Here is a 10,251-nt window from a genome sequence, read left to right on the forward strand (position 1 = left end):
ATCCCGTTGGGCTACAACTCCCATCACAACCTGTCATCTAACACATGTCAGAATTATGTCACCCTTCAGACCCACCTGGACCAACTGAATGTAATGCAGGGTGGTCTTCCGGGTGGGAGACGTTCCCTCACCTGGGACGGAGGAAATAAAGACCTCTGGGTGGTGCTTAAGAAGCCATACACATATAGAAACATACAGTCATACAGGGTCCACAGAACAGATAAGTGTGGTTAAGATTGTTTATTTACAACATGCCAACAGAGTGTGTGCACATAAACAAACTGTGGCAGTCTATCACAGCCTACGAAATGGGATCCGGAATGTACATAAGACGGAATCTAAGATTTTTTCTTTTTAGGGTGTGAGTGGACTTGTATTCGTTTTTCCCAACCCTGTTAAAAGAGAGAAAAAGAAAATATATTTTAATACAAGGTCACAATATGTACATCATCGTCATACAGCTATATTATCCCATGACAGAGTGGATCTATCTTGCACTATAGATTTGATTAGATACCGTATAATCCACATTTAACCCATTAGGGTCGCAGAGAATTTAGTTTGAACACCTATTCCAGTTCACGTCGTTTCAATTTGCTCTCTCGATCCCCACCTCTCTTAAGTGGGGGGATATGATCGAGAAGAAAAAATCTGAGGTCCTTCTCAGTGTGGTTGGCCTCTACAAAGTGTTTAGGGACCGGTAGGTCCAGTCTTCTTTTCCGCACAGTGTACCTGTGGTGATTGAACCTCGTCTTGAAGTCCCATGTCATCTCCCCCACATAGAGGAGGGGACATGGGCACACCAGGACGTACACCACAAAATCTGACGTGCAAGTCAGGTAATGTTTGAGGTGAAACACTTGATTGGTAGTCGGGTGGACAAAGGTAGAGCCCTTGAGCATGTACGTACAGTTTACGCACCTGCAGCAAGGGTATGAACCCTTGTTCTGTACCGTTAAATACCTCTGGGTAGATCTAGATAAAGACACGTCCGGTTTGACCAGCTTGTCACGCAAGTTGCCAGTACATCGATATGAAAGTAACGGCGGGCTGGCAAACTCTTTGATTTGTGAAAAGCTGCATGTAAGTAACCTCCAGTGTTTGTTTAGAACACTGAAGATACGTCCAGACAGGTTTCCATAGGTAGATACAAACGCTATTCTTTGTGCATCAGTACGTTGTTTAGTCTCGTAAATAAGTTTGCGTCTGTCTAAATTCATAGCTTTAGTTTTACTTTCTTGTAACAAGGGCATAGGATAACCTCTAGCCTTGAAGTTCTGAACCATGCGGTCTAGAGTGGGTTCCAGCTCGTCCTCCTCGGAATCATCTGACTAGTCGGCAGGGATCGCATCATTGGCCGAGGGTGACAGCTGGTATAGTGTAGCACAGAATTTGTATCTGTTGGTTTTACATGTAATCCAGTAACCAATCTGCCATCTTTAATATGAACCACCGTGTCCAAAAAATGTACACTAGATGTAGAGGAAGTCAATGTAAATTGAATATGAGGAATAATGGGATTCAGAAACATAAAAAAATCCTGTAACTGAAAATCAGAACCCGTCCAAATAAAAAAAATGTCGTCTATGTATCTCCACCACCCCAGCAAAAAGCATAGACTAACTGTTTCTCGAGCATGTACACATGGCGTATGTAGGCGCCACATTCGTGCCCATGGCCGTGCCCGAGGTCTGCAAGTAATACACATCATTAAATAAAAAGTAGTTGTTGCGTAAAATCAAATTAAGTAAAGAAATAACAAAATCAACTTTTGAAGGTGAAAAAGAATCAATGATGGTGGACCTGACCGCCTCCACACTCCCATCATGATGGATGGAGGTGTAGAGGCTGGTCACGTCCAATGATGCAATAATTGTATGGTCAGGTACAGAAATGTTGGCAATTTTTTGCAAAAAATCGGAGGTGTCTTGCAAGTACGATTTTGCCTGAGTTGCAAAAGGGCGTAAGACCTGGTCCAGAAAGATGGAAAGTTTGCTGGTAACTGAACCCCGCCTGGAAACAATCGGTCTCCCGGGGGGGGGCGGGGTTCACCAGTGACTTATGCACTTTCGGGAGCAGGTACAAAAGTGGTGTAATGGGAAATGTCACATATAAGTAATCAAATAGTTGCTTGTCTATGAGGCCAGAGTGAAAGGCCTCATCTAATACACATTTGATATGTGCTTAAATCTCATTGGTTGGATCTACATTTAAAACAGTATATGTAGTAGTATCTTTCAACTGTCTATTGGCCTCCTGAATATATTGGCTCCGGTCCATGATCACAATCGCCCCGCCCTTGTCGGCCGACTTCACCACCAGATTGTGATCATGGACCAAGTCATTCAGAGCCACCATCTGTTTTCTGGTAAGATTGGGATGTGTAAACTGATCACTGGTATTACGAATTAGCTCAATGTCCGATTTAACCAACTGACAAAATGTTTCAAATGCACTGGAATTAATCACAGGGTTAAAGTTACTGGCAGAGACGAGGTTAAAGTCACTAAACAGAAAGCTGTCACATGGTTCAAGACTAGAAGGTGTGAATTCATGTTCCACCATCGGATTCATGGCAAACCAAATCTTGAGCTTAAGCCGTCTGAAGAACTGGACCAGATCCAAATCCAATTGCACCCAGTCCAGTCCCCCAGATGGACAAAAGCTCCATCCCCTAGATAGCAAATCAAGCTGTTCATTAGTAAGAGTTACAGAGGAGATGTTTACCGTATTCATTTTGTCTTTTTCTTGAATGTCAATTTGGGCTGCACTGCCCTGGGATTCCGCTGGGCTCTTGTCTTTATGTTGTCGTTGGTGGTGACGCCCACCGCGCCGGGTGGGTCGGTGGATAGGCTTGGATCTGTACCATAAAAAAGCAGCCTGTTCAGTATTACAGCTGCAACCATACTTTTTTGTGGATTACTGTAGGCCCCGGACCTGGGCCTTTACGGTTGCCTGCACCAGACTGACTTTTTTATACTGAGGTGCTGCTCACCCTGGACTTTGTGTATCTTTCTATCTATCTAGAGGATCGAAAAGACCGCAGCACACAAAAAATCTCTGGTGCAAATAAAGGGACTAGTTTATTCCATCATCAGCAAGACAATTGCAACGTTTCACTGATCTCACATCACCATCATCAGGCATGGTGATGTGAGACCACTGAAACGTTGCAATTGTCTTGCTGATGATGGAATAAACTAGTCACTTTATTTGCACCAGAGATTTTTTGTGTGCTGCGGTCTTTTCGATCCTCTACTTGAAGTTGGAGACCTTCACCAAGCCTCCTGTGATTCGCCTGCACCTTATTACTATTTGAAATTGGATTGTCAGTTGTACTTTTCTGGAGAGTTTCTATCTATCTATTTATCTATCTCCTATCTATCTATCTATCTATCTAAAGCAAATTAAAACGGCACAACCAATATCCAGAGTACAAGTGAAATTCAGGGTGCCCGCATAGCTGGAACCTGGGTCCGCCGGTTCCTCAATCCAGACAAAGCAAATATGATGCAGCACTCCACAGGTTGCAAATAAAGGGTGGTTTTATTCCATCATGTGCATAGACAACGTTTCGCCAGACTCACACTTGAGAAAGCCAGTGTGAGACTGGCGAAACGTTGTCTTTGCTCATGATGGAATAAAACCATCCTTTATTTGCAACCTGTGGAGTGCTGCATCATATTTGCTCTATCTATCTATCTATCTATCTATCTCATATCTATCTATCTATCTCATATCTATCTATCTATCTATCTACCTAAGAAGAAAATTGAAGCAGCTCAACCCAAAAATGGAAAAAAGATGCCAGGTGCCAGCAGGTAGTTGTCCCATGTAACGGGTCAATTGTAGATACCAAGCAAAAAATTCAGCAGCTTTGATTGCCGCGTCTGAAGGGTTAATACAGGGCATCACCGCGATCGGTGATGTCCTGTATTAGCCGCGGGTCCCGGCCGTTGATGGCCGCAGGGACCGCCGCCATAGGGGTGTATTCGCACCGACTTTTTCCCCCCAGTGCGTCTTATACGGCGAAAAATACGGTAGTTAATTGTATATACAATAAGGAGGAAGGCAGTAATTTCCCGGGCAGTCATTTTCCTGTCTTGCCCGGGAAATTACTGTAAGGTGTGCTCCGCCTTCCTCCTTATTGTATATACAATTTACTATGTGACTTTTAGTGTAATGCACAGCAATATGTTACGATATTGGATTCACTAAGCACTTTATACACTGTCATTATCCTGCCATACAGGTTATACACAGTTTACTTGATCATGCACTTTATTATGGAATATTTTTAATAATTGTTTACACTGTACCTTCTTAATTGATTGATCATCAATTCACTTGTAATGTATAAATACTATGTCAGTATCACCAATGTTAAGCTTGAGAAAGGCTGCAAGTGGGCATCCGAAACGCTGCTATGCCGTTGGGCTAAATAAATCCACCATTTTTTCACTGCATTTTGGAGTGCTGCTGAATTTTTTGCTTGGTATCTATCTATCTATCTATCTATCTCATATCTATCTATCTCATATCTATCTATCTCATATCTATCTATCTCATATCTATCTATCTCATATCTATCTATCTATCTATCTCATATCTATCTATCTCATATCTATCTGTCTATCTATCTCATATCTATCTATCTCATATCTATCTATCTATCTCATATCTATCTATCTCATATCTATCTATCTATCTATCTCATATCTATCTATCTCATATCTATATATTTATCTCATATCTATCTATCTCATATCTATCTGTCTATCTATCTCATATCTATCTATCTCATATCTATCTATCTCATATCTATCTATCTCATATCTATCTATCTATCTATCTCATATCTATCTATCTCATATCTATATATTTATCTCATATCTATCTATCTCCTATCTATCATCTCATATCTATCTATCTATCTATCTATCTCATATCTATCTCATATCTATCTATCTATCTCATATCTATCTCATATCTATCTATCTCATATCTATCTATCCCATATCTATCTATCTATATCTATCTCATATCTATCTATCTATCTCATATCTATCTATTTATCTCATAACCATCTATCTTATATCTATCTCATATCTATCTATCTATCTATCTATCTATCATTTATCTTTCCTATAGAAGCCTATACCTGTTAGTAAATTAGTATTTTAGGTCCAGTGGCTTCCTCTGAACAGCTTAGTAAAACTATTTGTAGAATGTGGGAGAAATTGAGTGGAATTTTACAGCAATTGATGTCGGTGACAGCACTGCCTGTGGCCGGCGCACAGAATAAATATCCATCTTTATCCTTATGGTGAAGACAGAACACTGGGTATCTTCATTGGTGCCCACTGACAAGTCATCCTAATGATATGGTGAATTTGAAGTGATTACATGGGGGATATATATAAATAAATTTAAATATATGTATATATATATATATATATATATATATATATATATATATAAATACACATATACACACAAAGGCATGGATTATAAACCAAGAACCTGCCACGTTTGCTGGTGTAGAACTACCAGTGCAAGCATGTCCTAACAATCTGCTGAGGACTTTGTTGGCATGCTGTGACTTCTAGTTCTACAACACCTGGAGGTGTCTCCGTATCTGCCCGCCTGTATAGCTATGTATTGCGAAGGCGATAGCAAGAGCGAAGATTAAGATGCTTGCAGCAATCAGCTGCCTCCCCAGCGCCCCCTCCTCTTCTGATCAGGAGAGTGGAATTTTCCACTGTCTTTGTAAGTGTCAGAAAACGGTACCGAGCATAGGAGGCTGCGGCGTGATACAATGAGTACATTTATAGCCCCATTTATAGTTCATATAGAAACGCAGGATGAAATAACAGATTTATGTGATGTAATGTGATGTGCAACCAGACTAAACAACATTCATTATGCTGCGTATACAGATGGGTTCATTCTCTGGACACGTTATGACTTATAGTAGATGTTACGGCTATGTCAGTGCTTGTTATAAAGTGCAGCACCACTATTGTCATTGTGCGTCATCAATGACAACGTGCAAACAAATGTGCCGCTGAAGTGCAGTGACATAGATCTGAAGTGGTTAATATAAGGGCCAGTCACTCTTGTGTCCTTTGTCTCAGTAAAGTGTAATGCTTCTATATGTTACTTACCAGGTCATGCAGATGCTTTACCTGTCTTTTTTATGTGTCTAGCTTCTGTATTTGGCTCACAAATCCCTCTGTTCTCCTGCTTACTCATTCTGACATCCACTGCTCAGGAAGGGGCGTGTCTGAGGCAAGCACCGAGTCTTCCCTCACTCGCCATGCATTCACTTCCTTCCTGAGTCTGCTGTGCTGGGTTTCTTCATCCAATCACTGCAGGCTGCTCTGTAATCCCCTCCTCTCCGTTTTTCATGCTGCAGTCTGATAAACCAGGAGTGAGCACAGATGAGTCCCGGCCTGTGCTTCAGCTGGGACAAAGATGATGCTGCAACCGGACAGGATTATGTTCTGGATGGTATGGGGACCCGTAGTGGTGTATATATATATATATATATATATATATATATATATATATATATATACCATAATTTCTGCAAAATGAAGATTACATTTTTCTTATGACATATATTAGAAAGTAACATAGTTCATAAGGTGGAAAAAAGTCCATCAAGTTCAACCTATAACTCTAATGAGTCCCTACTGAGTTGATCCATAGTAAGGCAAAAAACCCTCATACTAGAGGTAACAATTCCTTCCCGACTCCAAATGTGGCATCAGAATAAATCCCTGGATCAACCTTCTGTCCCTATAAATCTAGTATACATAACCAGTAATGTTATTATTCTCCAAAAATGCATCCAGACCCCTTTTAAATTCTTTTACAGAGTTCCCCATGACCACCTCCTCAGGCAGAGAATTCCACAGTCTCACTGCTCTTACAGTAAAGAACCCCCGTCTGTGCTGGTGTAGAAACCTTCTTTACTCTAGATGTAGAGGATGCCCCCTTGTAAGAGATACAGTCCTGGGTATAAATATATCATGGGAGAGATCTCTGTACTGTCCCCTGATATATTTATACATAGTTATTAGGTCTCCCCTAAGCCTTCTTTTTTCTAAACTAAATAACCCTAATTCTGATAATCTTTCTGGGTACTGTAGTCCTCCCATTCCCCGTATTACTCTGGTTGCCCGTCTTTGTACCCTCTCCAGCTCCACTATATCTTTCTTGTACACTGGTGCCCAGTACTGTACACAGTATTCTATGTGTGGTCTGACCAGTACTGTACACAGTATTCTATGTGTGGTCTGACCAGTACTGTACACAGTATTCTATGTGTGGTCTGACCAGTACTGTACACAGTATTCTATGTGTGGTCTGACCAGTACTGTACACAGTATTCTATGTGTGGTCTGACCAGTACTGTACACAGTATTCTATGTGTGGTCTGACCAGTACTGTACACAGTATTCTATGTGTGGTCTGACCAGTACTGTACACAGTATTCTATGTGTGGTCTGACCAGTACTGTACACAGTATTCTATGTGTGGTCTGACCAGTACTGTACACAGTATTCTATGTGTGGTCTGACCAGTACTGTACACAGTATTCTATGTGTGGTCAGACCAGTACTGTACACAGTATTCTATGTGTGGTCTGACCAGTACTGTGCACAGTATTCTATGTGTGGTCTGACTAGTGATTTGTACAGCGGTAGAATTATTTCCTTGTCATGGGCATCTATGCCCCTATTGATGCCCCCCATGATTTTATTTGCCTTGGCAGCAGCTGCCTGACACTGGTCACTACAGCTAAATTTACTGTTAACTAAGACTCCTAAGTCCTTTTCCATGTCAGTCGTCACAAGTGTTCTCCCATTTACTACATAATCCCAGCCCGGATTTTTCCTCCCCATTACCCTACATTTGTAGAACCTCATCTGCCACTTCCCAGCCCAAACCTCCAACCTATCCAGATCCATTTGTAATAGTTCACTGACCTCTATAGTGTTATTGAAAATGAAAGAAGCGACCTGATTGGTTGCTATGGACAACTGCTCCACGTTTCCTCATCACAGGTTTTGATAAGTCTCCCCCATTATCCTCATGTAATGAGTGTTGCTGCCACCTAGTCGTAACTATGTGTCAAGACCAAGAGCAAGTAAGTTGTACATACACACTAGCTATATAGGCTTATACTGGGAAGTAGAGCCCTGCGCAGGACTCTTAATCCGGTTCTCGCTGAATTTCTGACCATTACTGCCCACGCGTGCAATGTGTGTATCACTCTCCTGCTCCAGCAACATATGTATCTAATCCCTGAATGCTGGGGCATTTTAGGGCTTTACCAAAGGGAAAGCTGTCAGGTCTCAGTTCTGCAGCCCGATCCTGGGGGCCCGATTAATGGGACCCGCTGTGTACTGTGTGACCAACCGCTCCCACCCAAAACAGACTGAATACCGCCGGCACCCGCAAGTATTTTATCAGTTTCCCAATCCCATTGCAGTCTCCTACTGAGAAACTCTAGCAACTGGAAATTATTTAAGAGCTTTATTAATCATTGAATCATCATACAGTGTGCGCATGTACAATAAATTACAATCATACAAAGCATTATGGTACAATGCACAGTACAGGTTCCCTGGGCTATACATCATACCACATGCTACACTAACACTCCGTTCTGGCATATATCATAAAAGTTAAGTTGAACAACAAAATATTACAGTCTGTTAATGGGGAGGGGGGTATTAACTATTGGGGTAGGGAGGGAAGTCCTGGACTGACACGTTCTCCCTGTTGACGATGAGACAGTGTCCTTTGCTCTGTTGCAATCCCCTCTAAAACCTGAAAGAGGATATCCTGTCCCTGAATTAAGTGTGGTGTCTAGTTAGAGTAGTAAGAGGACATAAGGAGTAGTCAGGCTCCTGTTCTCTAGCCTAGGCCTCAAGACCACAGCATAGGTCTACCAATCCGTAGGTCTACCAGTCCATAGGTCTACCAGTCCACAACCAAATGAGTAAAAATCATAAAAGTGAGAGTAAGCACATATGGCACAGAAAGGAAAGTCGCCAGGACTTAGTATAACAGCCCAGTCCTGATGTTTTCATTTCTGAAGATGCGAGAATGCATGGGATTAGCCTGACCCACGGTATATTTTGTGACCGCCTACTCCCATCTGCAACAGATTGAATACCGCTTGCACCGCAAGTATTTTATTGGGTCCTGCAGTATCCCAATCCCATTGTAGTCCTCTACTGGGAAACCTTGCACATTGGAGGTCCTTTACTCTGTTGCAATCCTCTCTCAAGCCTGAAAGATGATATCCTGTCCCTAAGTGGGAGGATTTTAGTGTGAAGTCTAGTTAGTGTAGTAAGAGGACATGAGGAGTAGTCAGGCTCTTCCTCTCCAGTCTAGGCCTCTAGACCACGCTGGGTACGCTTGAGCTACAGCACCTACAAAGTATACATAGTTGCCGAGGGCTACCAGTCCACCAACAAAGGGGATACCTCATAGGAGTGAGAGTAACTGAGACGGTTAATACTTTCATGCCACCAAGGTGAAAGGGCTAGAGATCTACTGTCTTTCCAACTCATGTTTCCAGATGGCAGATACCGGTAAGAGTCAGGAAACATCAGCAACAACAAAAACTTTCAGGTAAGGTGTGGCAGTTCCTGGTTTCACTATTCTACAGTGTAGTCATTGTGTACATTACATTACTTATCATGTATTAATCCTAAATTACATCCTGTATTGTACTCCAGAGCTACGCTCACTATTCTGCTGGTGAGGTCACTGTGTACATTACATTACTTATCATGTATTAATCATAAATTACATCCTGTATTGTACTCCAGAGCTACGCTCACTATTCTGCTGGTGAGGTCACTGTGTACATTACATTACTTATCATGTATTAATCATAAATTACATCCTGTATTGTACTCCAGAGCTACGCTCACTATTCTGCTGGTTAGGTCACTGTGTACATACATTACTTATCATGTATTAATCCTAAATTACATCCTGTATTGTACTCCAGAGCTACGCTCACTATTCTGCTGGTGAGGTCACTGTGTACATACATTACTTATCATGTATTAATCCTAAATTACATCCTGTATTGTACTCCAGAGCTACGCTCACTATTCTGCTGGTGAGGTCACTGTGTACATACATTACTTATCATGTATTAATCCTAAATTACATCCTGTATTGTACTCCAGAGCTACGCTCACTATTCTGCTGGTGAGG

General features: G+C 41.7%; 1 long non-coding RNA gene across 1 annotated transcript; it reads right to left on the bottom strand.

Moving 5' to 3' along the window:
- Nucleotides 1-231: 231 nt before the first annotated feature.
- Nucleotides 232-6,401, bottom strand: LOC130358085 (uncharacterized). The gene is made up of 3 exons (XR_008889409.1): nucleotides 6,168-6,401; nucleotides 2,728-2,860; nucleotides 232-392 (listed from the first exon to the last, which is right to left on the bottom strand). It is a non-coding gene; the product is annotated as an uncharacterized LOC130358085 (long non-coding RNA).
- Nucleotides 6,402-10,251: the final 3,850 nt, after the last annotated feature.

Source organism: Hyla sarda, chromosome 2, assembly GCF_029499605.1.
Source record: "Hyla sarda isolate aHylSar1 chromosome 2, aHylSar1.hap1, whole genome shotgun sequence".
NCBI classification, from domain to species: Eukaryota; Metazoa; Chordata; class Amphibia; order Anura; family Hylidae; genus Hyla; species Hyla sarda.